The 12,255-nt window shown below is 41.8% G+C and overlaps 1 long non-coding RNA gene across 1 annotated transcript; it reads left to right on the forward strand.

The window, feature by feature from the left end:
- The first annotated feature begins 8,113 nt into the window (after nt 1-8,113).
- LOC123742455 (uncharacterized) lies at nt 8,114-11,419 on the forward strand. The gene is made up of 2 exons (XR_006769622.1): nt 8,114-8,454; nt 8,562-11,419. It is a non-coding gene; the product is annotated as an uncharacterized lncRNA (long non-coding RNA).
- Nucleotides 11,420-12,255: the final 836 nt, after the last annotated feature.

Below are 12,255 nucleotides of genomic sequence, written 5' to 3' on the forward strand. Positions count from 1 at the left end.
CACAATCAACAGCCTGATCAACTCTATGTGTCGTGCAGCAAGAGGGAAATTATTTTCTCTCCAAAACTCTTGAACGTGCCGTCCTTGGCCAGCTCTCCTGCTATCTCTCTCAGAATGATCTTCTTGATCCAAATCAGTCAGGTTTCAAGACTGGTCATTCAACTGAGACTGCTCTTCTCTGTGTCACGGAGGTTCTCCGCACTGCAAAAGCTAACTCTCTCTCCTCTGCTCTCATCCTTCTAGACCTATCTAGCCTTTGATACTGTGAACCATCAGATCCTCCTCTCCACCCTCTCCGAGTTGGGTATCTCCTGCGCGGCTCACTCTTGGATTGCGTCCTACCTGACAGGTCGCTCCTACAAGGTGGCGTGGCGAGAATCCATCTCCGCACCACGTGCTCTCACCACTGGTGTCCCCCAGGGCTCAGTTCTAGGCCCTCTCCTATTCTCGCTATACACCAAGTCACTTGGCTCTGTCATATCCTCACATGGTCTCTCCAATCATTGCTACGCAGACGACACACAATTAATCTTCTCCTTTCCCCCTTCTGATAACCAGGTGGCGAATCGCATCTCTGCATGTCTGGCAGACATATCAGTGTGGATGACGGATCACCACCTCAAGCTGAACCTCGGCAAGACGGAGCTGCTCTTCCTCCCGGGGAAGGACTGCCCTTTCCATGATCTCGCCATCACGGTGGACAACTCCATTGTGTCCTCCTCCCAGAGTGCTAAGAGCCTCGGCGTGACCCTGGACAACACCCTGTCGTTCTCCGCTAACATCAAGGCGGTGACCCGATCCTGTAGGTTCATGCTCTACAACATTCGCAGAGTACGACCCTGCCTTACACAGGAAGCGGCGCAGGTCCTAATCCAGGCACTTGTCATCTCCCGGCTGGATTACTGCAACTCCCTGGTCGCGGGGCTCCCTGCCTGTGCCATTAAACCACTACAACTCATCCAGAACGCCGCAGCCCGTCTGGTGTTCAACCTTTCCAAGTTCTCTCACGTCACCCTGCTCCTCCGCACACTCCACTGGCTTCCAGTTGAAGCTCGCATCTGCTACAAGACCATGGTGCTTGCCTACGGAGCTGTGAGGGGAATGGCACCTCCGTACCTTCAGGCTCTGATCAGGCCCTACACCCAAACAAGGGCACTGCGTTCATCCACCTCTGGCCTGCTGGCCCCCCTACCTCTGCGGAAGCACAGTTCCCGCTCAGCCCAGTCAAAACTGTTCGCTGCTCTGGCACCCCAATGGTGGAACAAGCTCCCTCACGACGCCAGGACAGCGGAGTCAATCACCACCTTTCGTAGACACCTGAAACCCCACCTCTTTAAGGAATACCTGGATAGGATAAAGTAATCCTTCTAACCCCCCCCCCAAAAAAAAGATATAGATGTACTATTGTAAAGTGGTTGATCCACTGGATATCATAAGGTGAATGCACCAATTTGTAAGTCGCTCTGGATAAGAGCGTCTGCTAAATGATGTAAATGTAAATGTAAATGGTGGTCACACCAGGTTTTCTGACCCACGCCCCTGCCTTTTTTTAAAGGTATCTATGACCAACAGATGTATATCTATATTCCCAGTCATGTGAAATCCATAGACTAGGGCCTAATTCATTTATTTAAATTGACTGATTTTCTTATATAAACTGTTACTCAGTAAAATCTTTGAAATTGTTGCATGTTGTGTTTATATTTATGTTTAGTGTACAGTACCAGTCAAAGGTTTGGACATACCTACTCATTCAAGGGTTTTTCTTTATTTTTACTGTTTTCTACATTCTAGAATAATAGTGAAGTCATCAAAACTATGAAATTACACATCATGAATCATGAAGTACCCCAAAAAAGTGTTAAACAAATCAAAATATATTTGAGATTCTTCAAAGTAGCCACACTTTGCCTTGATGACAACTTGGCACACTCTTGGCATTCTCTCAACCAGCTTCATGAGGTAGTCACTTGGAATGCATTTCAATTAACAGGTGTGCCTTGTTAAAAGTTAATTTGTGGAATTTCTTTCCTTAATTCGTTTGAGCTAATCAGTTGTGTTGTGAGAAGGTAGGGGTGGTATACAGAATCTAGCCCTATTTGGTAAAATACCAAGTCCATATTATGGCAAGAGCAGCTCAAATAAGCAAAGAGAAACAACATCATTACTTTAAGACATGAAGGTCAGTCAATCTGGAACATTTCAAGAACTTTGAAAGTTTCTTCAAGTGCAGTCGCAAAAAACATCAAGCGTTATTATGAAACTGGCTCTAATGAGGACCGCCACAGGAAAGGAAGACCCAGAGTTACCTCTGCTGCAGAGGACACGTTCATTAGAGTTACCAGCCTCAGAAATTGCAGCCCAAATAAATACTTCACAGAGTTCAAGTAACAGACACATTTCAACATCAACTGTTCAGAGGGGACTGTGTGAATCAGGTCTACTTGGTCGAATTTCTACAAAGAAATCACTACTAAAGGACACCAATAATAAGAAGAGACTTGCTTGGGCCAAGAAACATGAGTAATGGACATTAGACCGGTGGAAATTGTCCATTCGTTTGACGAGTCCAAATTTGTCCAGATTTTTGGTTCCAACCGCCGTGTCTTTGTGAGACGCAGAGTAGGTGAACGGATGATCTCTGCATGTGTGGTTCCCACCGTGAAGTATGGAGGAGGAGGTGTGATGGTGTGGGGGTGCTTTGCTGGTGACACTGTCAGTGATTTATTTAGAATTCAAGGCACACGTAACCTGCATGGCTACCACAGCATTCTGCAGTGATATGCCATCCAATCTGGTTTACACTTAGTGGGACTATCATTTGTTTTTCAACAGGACAATGACCCAACACATCTCCAGGCTGTGTAAGGGCTATTTGACCAAGAAGGAGAGTGATGGAGTGCTGCATTAGATGACCTGGCCTCCACAATCACCCGACCTCAGCCCAATTGGATGATGGTTTGGGATGAGTTGCACCGCAGATTGAAGGAAAAGCAGCCAACAAGTGCTCAGCATATGTGGGAACTCCTTCCAGACTGTTGGAAAAGCATTCCAGGGGAAGCTGTTTGAGAGAATGTCAAGAGTGTGCAAAGCTGTTATCAAGGAAAAGGCTTCTTTGAAGATATAAATATAAATATATTTTGATTTGTTTAACACTTTTTTGGATACCGCAAGATTCCATATGTGTTATTTCATAGTTTAGATGCCTTCACTACAATGTAGAAAATAGTAAAAATAAAGAAAAACCCTGGAATGAATAGGTGTGCCCAAACTTTTGACTGGTAATGTATAGATATATATAATTTCATTGTTGTAATTGGCAGGGTGCGGATCTGAACTTACTCTTGAGAGTTAGTAAAATAGAATACACTAGGTGCATTTTCAAAATTTGCAGCAGCAGTTTGATTCTTGTTATGTCAGTCACTGACAGTCACTCAATTAGCCCATGTCAGATAAACATTTTTAGATTGGTAAATTGGTCTAGCCAGCTATCTAAACCTTGTAGTAATCATGGCCAAATTACAGACCGTTACTCACTCACTCAGATATTATATTAACATGGCATAAGTCATGGCAAAATGTGTAAAATTGCAGGTAATTTGCTGTAAAATTGCTATTCTTTCTCTTTCCACCCCATGGCAAAATTACTAGAATAGCATGAAGTTATTCATAAAATTGCTAAATATTCTCTCCACCACAAAACTGCCTTTAAAACTGCAACATTTTCTCTACGCACCATGGCAAAATGTGTAGAATTGGAGGAATCACCATGATTGCACAATCACATGTGCACCTTTCACTGTGGTTGACAATGTACATTTATTTCACTGCAAATTTCATTGGTGTGTTTAATGCTGTTTTATGTCATCAAATTGACCTTCTGATATTTAAGCATTGTGGTTGTATTGAAGACAGCTCCAAGTTTTCTAGTTTCATGGAGAGCAGTGTGTCATAGATATACCTGTGCTCGGTTCCTTCTGAGACTGGACTCTCCACACAGACACACCCATTCCTTGAGCTCTAGATAAGATAAGACAAGTCGGGGGGGAAAAAAATTTAAAGAAAGATGAGTTCTCTTTATTTGTGAGTTGCAAACTGAAAGTCCCATTGCTGCTCAGCGTTTACTTTTAGCTCAAAAACTACATTCAGGGATAAAGCCCAGTGAAATAACACAGGCTTTTGTAACATGTCAAGTGTCTAGTAAAACGTGAATGACGACGTTTGTCACCTGATTGTTGATAGACGGCAATGAGGAAAAATGAGAAAGGGTAAAGAGTTTAGGTGCAAAGGGCACAAAAGGGAAAACATTGTTCCAGCTGATGTACAGTACTTCACTATGAGACCTCATAGGGTGGAGGAAGAAATGTTTTAGTTTGGCAAAACCTATTGGAGGGGGTCTCATATGAAGAGTTGTACTCAGCGATGGGTTGGATTTGCCCCCAACATTAACGCTTTGTGTTCAGGACGTAAATTACATTTCTTTGCCACATTTTTTGCAGCTGTACCTTAATGCCTTATTGCAAACAAGATGCATGTTTTGGAATATTTGATTCTGTACAGGCTTCCTTCTTTTCACTCTGATTTAGGTTAGTATTGTGGAGTAACTACAGTGTTGATCCATACTTAGTTTTCTTCTATCACAGCCATTAATAAACTCGCTAACTGTTTTAAAGTCACCATTGGACTTGTTTAGTCAATGCATCTTATTATGTGATTTGTTAGGCTTGCCATAACAAAGGGGTTGAATACTAATTGACTCAAGACATTTCAGCTTTTTATTAATTTGTAAACATTTCTAAAAACATAATTCCACTCTGACATCATGGGGTATTGTGTGTAGGCCAGTGACACGACATCTTAATTGAATCCATTTTAAATTCAGGCTGTAACACTACAAAATGTGGAAAAAGTCAAGGGTTGTGAATACTTTCTGAAGGCACTGTATATTTAATCTCCAATGTTATTGAAAACATAAATACATTTGCACAATCAGCACTTGTTGTGTTTCAAATACATTGTTACAGTTGCTAGTTAGTGAATTTTAGCCATATTAGCATAGACGTGACATCAGTCAAAGCACTCAAAACAAGACATGGTATCAAAAACATTTTCTATGCTCTTAGAAATTAAATAATATATACTGCTCAAAAAAATAAAGGGAACACTTAAACAACACATCCTAGATCTGAATGAAAGAAATAATCTTATTAAATACTTTTTTCTTTACATAGTTGAATGTGTTGACAACAAAATCACACAAAAATAATCAATGGAAATCCAATTCATCAACCCATTGAGGTCTGGATTTGGAGTCACACTCAAAATTAAAGTGTAAAACCACACTACAGGCTGATCCAACTTTGATGTAATGTCCTTAAAACAAGTCAAAATGAGGCTCAGTAGTGTGTGTGGCCTCCACGTGCCTGTATGACCTCCCTACAACACCTGGGCATGCTCCTGATGAGGTGGCGGATGGTCTCCTGAGGGCTCTCCTCCCAGACCTGGACTAAAGCATCCGCCAACTCCTGGACAGTCTGTGGTGCAACGTGGCATTGGTGGATGGAGCGAGACATGATGTCCCAGATGTGCTCAATTGGATTCAGGTCTGGGGAACGGGCGGGCCAGTCCATAGCATCAATGCCTTCCTCTTGCAGGAACTGCTGACACACTCCAGCCACATGAGGTCCAGCATTGTCTTGCATTAGGAGGAACCCAGGGCCAACCGCACCAGCATATGGTCTCACAAGGGGTCTGAGGATCTCATCTCGGTACCTAATGGCAGTCAGGCTACCTCTGGCGTGCACATGGAGAGCTGTGCGGCCCCCCAAAGAAATGCCACCCCACACCATGACTGACCCACCGCCAAACCGGTCATGCTGGAGGATGTTGTAGGCAGCAGAACGTTCTCCACGGCGTCTCCAGACTCTGTCACGTCTATCACGTGCTCAGTGTGAACCTGCTTTCATCTGTGAAGAGCACAGGGCGCCAGTGGCGAATTTGCCAATCTTGGTGTTCTCTGGCAAATGCCAAACGTCCTGCACGGTGTTGGGCTGTAAGCACAACCCCCACCTGTGGACGTCGGGCCCTCATACCACCCTCATGGAGTCTGTTTCTGACCGTTTGAGCAGACACATGCACATTTGTGGCCTGCTGGAGGTCATTTTGCAGGGCTCTGGCAGTGCTCCTCCTGCTCCTCCTTGCACAAAGGCGGAGGTAGCGGTCCTGCTGCTGGGTTGTTGCCCTCCTACGGCCTCCTCCACGTCTCCTGATGTACTGGCCTGTCTCCTGGTAGCGCCTCCATGCTCTGGACACTACGCTGACAGACACAGCAAACCTTCTTGCCACAGCTCGCATTGATGTGCCATCCTGGATGAGCTGCACTACCTGAGCCACTTGTGTGGGTTGTAGACTCCGTCTCATGCTACCACTAGAGTGAAAGCACCGCCAGCATTCAAAAGTGACCAAAACATCAGCCAGGAAGCATAGGAACTGAGAAGTGGTCTGTGGTTACCACCTGCAGAACCACTATTTTATTGGGGGTGTCTTGCTAATTGCCTATAATTTCCACCTGTTGTCTATTCCATTTGCACAACAGCATGTGAAATGTATTGTCAATCAGTGTTGCTTCCTAAGTGGACAGTTTGAGTTCACAGAAGTGTGATTGACTTGGAGTTACATTGTGTTGTTTAAGTGTTCCCTTTATTTTTTTGAGCAGTGTATATTCTTTACTTGAGATATGTTTTATATCTCCACACTGATTAAAACATGTACCCTTTAACCCTGTTTTTAATCAATCATTAACACACTCTTCAAAGGCATTTGTATCATGCCTTGTTTTATTATTCTGTTTCCCTTGGTCAGTGTTTAGAGTCCAGAGTCTTGTGATTGCTCCTGCACCTCATAATCTCATTGAGTTTCATCTTTCCTTTTCCAGTAATCAAGAGCCAGTGACTGATTGTGTGTGTGTGTGTGTGTGTGTGTGTGTGTGTGTGTGTGTGTGTGTGTGTGTGTGTGTGTGTGTGTGTGTGTGTGTGTGTGTGTGTGTGTGTGTGTGTGTGTGTGTGTGTGTATTTTTACTACTAGCACTGACTTTGCTGATAGCTTCTTTATTGAGGAAAAATGTACTTACTATGATTGAGATGTGATTGTCCCAACTAGCTATCTTAAGATGAATGCACTAACTGTAAGTCGTTCTGGATAAGAGCGTCTGCTAAATGACTAAAATGCATGTGTGTGTGTGTGTGTGTGTGTGTGTGTGTGTGTGTTTGTTTGGTTTTACTATCTTTGTGGGGACATGAAGTCCTCACAAGGATATTAAAACAAGGGAAATTTGGACAAGTGAGGATATTTCTCAGCTCACCACAAGGAAAAAGGCTACTTTAGGCTTAAAGGTTAGGATTAGGCTTTGAGGTTAAGGTCAGGTTAAGGTTAAGGGTTAGGGAAAATATGATTTTCAATGGGAATCAGTTGTTGGTCCCCACAAGGATAGTAAAACGAACATGTGTGTGCATGAATTTGTTTCAGCCCCTTTGCCTTTCTTTCACAGTATGCATCAATTATCTGTCAAAAAATCCACCGGCTGTCGCCCACTATGTAGTTTGATGTTTTTTGTACTCCAGTCTAGTGATTCCATGTTAAAAAAACTAAAGAAAACGTATATTTTTATCCAGTCTATGTGCCCAATTCAACCACACAATCCCCGCCAATGTTAGCCAACTATACCAGTGGTTTTCAATTAAACATTAATATTTTCACTTAGAGCAATGTTTCAGTTGGTAGAGAAATCTGATATGGATAAAGGTGCAGCACCTACTCACTATATTTTTGTTTAGTATGACCTACATCAGTGCTGCCACATAACATGGAGATCACACTGATGAGCCAATGAGGTCAAGTGCATTCATGGGAAGTCATGTTGAGGTAAAATCATCATACAATTAGTGGTGAAAAATAGAGTGGTGTATTTACAAATGCATTTTACAATGTGTGCTATGCTGTCATTGGCACTTTCAGCTGTTGGTGTGTGTTGACTGTGTGTTTGTGAATGGAACAAAGGAGAATTAAGAGCGTGTTTCACTGTAGCCCTACCTTGAGTGTGAGTCTCTGTGGAATCAGGATGTTGGATTGAGGGGCAGGACGTCAAGCCTGTTAAATATTGACTGGGAGTGTAATAATTAACCTGGCTCCAACTCCTGATCTTTATTAAACTGGGCACTCTCTCTGCCATTGCATTGCTGACAAATGCACCCTTAACTCCTTCTCCTTTGTTAGTTTCCTCTCACTGAGTCTGCCTTTGTCTTTGCTCATCGCTGTTCTGTCTTCTAACTTTTCTGACTTTTCTGCTACATCCGACCGGTCTTCCATTATTTCTGTCTTTCTATCCTCGCACCCCTCAAAAGCTGCCGCTCCCAAACCTTTGGCCTCGTCCTGTGAAGGCCACTGGGCTGGCTGCAGGTGAGTTGGCGAGAATGGGGTAAGCTGAGAATTTTATTACATTCCGCATCACTATGTCAAGGGAAATATAGTATTCTTTCTATCAAAGATATCTACATATATTTCAGGTGTAGCCCTGGAAATAATCAGATTTCATGTAAACAATACGGTATGGGGTAAGTAGAGCTGGGACAGGGTAAGTTAACCCGCCTACAAATGTCTGTACTGAATGAAATACAACCACTACCTTACTAAAACCATTTCAATCTTTATTCCCCAAACACTTTTTGGGATTTTAATCATCTGAAGCATCTTTTAACACAAGCTTAACACCTAACAAACAATTTGTACTTAAAAAAACAACAACTTTAAAATAGGCCAGGCGCTGTTGTTACCTCATATTCCAGCGGTAATGCCTTGCATTACGCCTGGGAAGAAAACACTTACATTTGCTCAACTTGCCATTGGCTCAACTTATGATGACTTCTTCCTAAATATTTACTGAAATTATACATTTTGTGTTTCCTAAAAACAAGGTTGGCTCAACTTACCCCTTTGGCTCAACTTACTCACTCTCCTCTACTGCTCTGTGGTATGTTTGTCTGTCTGAATGTGTTAGCTCATATTCAAGACAAACTTCCTACGCTGTACATTCATAAGACCTGTTATTTAGGGAGAATAATCTTAAAAACATAAAACTGAGAATCTCATGTTTGCATGCACAAAAGCATGTAAGGTGGCGACCCATTAGTCCAATGCCATGTCAACCACTGTTCCTGAGATAAACTCTCAGCATCAGTGGGGAAGACAATCACTTTGCCTTAAAAGGGAAAACATAACATTATCTTACAAACCTCAGTGCAAGATTTTTCTGGTTCCAGTTTCAAAGGCATGTTTCAACTGCTGTCCTAACAAGAGGCTGTTTAAATAAGGGTACAAGTTTCGCCACATAAGCCTACAAACATAATCAACATTATTTGACATTCCACTGTTATATGCAGTGACAGCTGGAGTAGATCAGCATTTTAGGGAACACATATTGCTTAAAATCCACTCCTTACAAAGATAGTATTTTGAGACATATATTTAACAGATTTAATTACATTTCCATCATTCAATGTCTGTATGTGTGTGTGTGTGACAGAAGGCAGGAGAATGTCATGCAATATATTCTAAATGATGTATTTCAAAGAATTTGAACTAACCCTAACTCAAGCATGTTTGGCTTTTGCTCAGAGTTTTTGTTAACCAAGGTGAAAAAAAGTAGGTGAGCAGTGTTTGAATTCAAATAAGTGTGCTTGGGTACTTTGCAAACCTTCACATATCATTTAAATAATGAATTATTAGGGAAACTTGTTATATTTTGTATAACAAGAACTGTCTCATTGTGTTTGTCACTGTTGATACAGTCTGCTGTTATATAGTGGTCAGAGTTAAAACATGAAGACCACCTGCCAAAGTTGTTAATATGAAATAATAATACACCGTTTATCAGACACTTTTATCCAAAGTGACCCAGGGTCATGCGTGCATACATTTTACATCCTCAAAGGGAATCAAACCCATGACCTTTGGCATTGTAAGCACCATGTTCTACCACCTGAGTCACACAGCCAACACACAACAATTAAATTGACCAGAGATAGAAAATATGAAAAGGGCAGTGTTTGGGAGTGTGCCTGACAACAAGGGCGACTGAGTCAGACACGGGGCAACTGGGTCAGTGCCACCCATTTTTAATTGCTTTATTGTTTTGTTTTTCCCAAGATAGAGAGGTTTACTGCGAGGCAAAGTCTACAGAGATATCAAAGGAGGACAGGGACTGCTAAGCATGATAGGGGTCAGAAATAAAATAAAGAAATGAGTAACAATCTTTCATCAGGGATAAATACCAGTATACCAAACACTAGATACATTTTATGGTAAAATAGTACGAGAAAAAGGGAACATAGTTGAGAAGGCAGACGCCCATTATGCTCAGCTTGTGTTCACAATCCACAATACATCCTTATATTGAGAGCCACCATAAAAAACCTGTTATCTAGACAGAATGGCCAAAGGGCCAAGGTCTATTAGAACATTGTGTGCTATGATGGCGTGTATAGCCGGTCATAAAGATGGGGGGGTTAAAGTCAGTTGCTATCGAAGGCTCCTCACATGTAACTTAACCCCACCATTCCCTGTCATTGACCTTATATGTACTTCTGTTTCAGGTGATTCCAAGTGAGACATCATACACAAACCAGAAACAACTGAAGGTGCGACCTCAATCTATGGGCCTAGCTACATTAGCTTTGTAGCAATGAAGTATTATCTCTGTCCTGTAGGAGGCAGTGTGCTATGGACAGCTTGTGGACAAAACTGGTGCTTGCTGGCTGTAACAGCAACTCCATGTGGAAGTTGCCTGTGTTCCAGTGGAGATGCTGTTACCTGCAGAGAGTTACCCCCAGCCAGCTCTGAATAAATCAATGTGAAGAATATCACTGTCCTTGTTTATGGCCATTTCATTCCCGTTATGATGTTTCTCCTCTTTTGGTTGAACTCATTTACATTTGCTCTACCCACATTGTGATGCATTTTGTAATGAGATGTATTGTTAAGAACAGTCTCTAGATCATTCGACAGATATCAGCTCCTTGTTCTCTATAACAACATCAGGTGAAGGTATTTATGCACTCCAAACGTTGGTTTGAATGCAGAGTCGGGCTAAGAGAAGAATGGGACGCATGGTGATGACCTATGAATTGACAGCCAGTGTTTTGCAACACGACTGCCTGTCAGTTATGTAGGCCACTGCCGTGTCTGTCCTACTGAGCACACACAGGTGAAGATAGAGAAGCTCATTGATATGTTTGATAAATGATCAGAAAACTATTATGTATTCATGAGACCACTGATAATATCCTGTATAGTGTACATTTGTAAGTTACTTGAAGCCAATACGTTTTTGTTTGTTGCAAACCTTGGAAATAAATATTGAAAACATCACTCTCTAATTATTGAAATAATATGATACCTGTTATAAGTGGATGACTGTTAGTGGGGAAAAATCAACTATAAATTCAAGAATTTTAGACAGGGTGTCTAGTCTGTTAGAAGCTTAGTATTTATTGAGTGCTACCACAGGGTGGACGTGTTTTAACATAAACCTGCCAGGGAGGGGCTATTAAATGGTGAATGCAAAAAGAGTCCCAGATTTACTATCATTAGACTCTCCCCTCACACACCCCTTTACCCACTATTATCCAATGTCTTAGTTCCACAAATCTTCCTACAGTTTATAAGAAATACCCGGTGTACCAGGAAAACATCCTAGAACTCAATGAACTTACTTTCATTTTCACAATCCAGTCCCTAGCTGAGTCACCTTCATGAATCAGCCCCCTCCTTTTCATGCAGGAATATCAGTCAGAGGAGTACCAGTCAGAGGAGTTTTACAGTGTACTTGATAAGAAACATATATTTTCATATCAGCTGTCAGATTTTCCACCTCAAACTTAATAGTTTATCACTGTCTGCTAGTGTGTGTGTGTGTGTGTGTGTGTGTGTGTGTGTGTGTGTGTGTGTGTGTGATACAATGTCAATATTTTAACCTCAACTCTAAACTCCATGAAGAAAGATGACTGACTGAGATTGCGAGACACACAAGAACATAAGTGTTTAATGCAAAAAAAATCACATTCTCCTTGGGAAACTGTAACACAAAAAAAGTCCCTAAATAATTCCATAGATGTTTTTCCCAGGAGGAAAAAAAACATTTAGGGAATTATTAGGCTACATTGCTTCAATGTAATTTGCTCAAATCAAGGTTGTAATAAATGT

The sequence above is a fragment of the Salmo salar genome, chromosome ssa04, assembly GCF_905237065.1.
Source record: "Salmo salar chromosome ssa04, Ssal_v3.1, whole genome shotgun sequence".
NCBI classification, from domain to species: domain Eukaryota; kingdom Metazoa; phylum Chordata; class Actinopteri; order Salmoniformes; family Salmonidae; genus Salmo; species Salmo salar.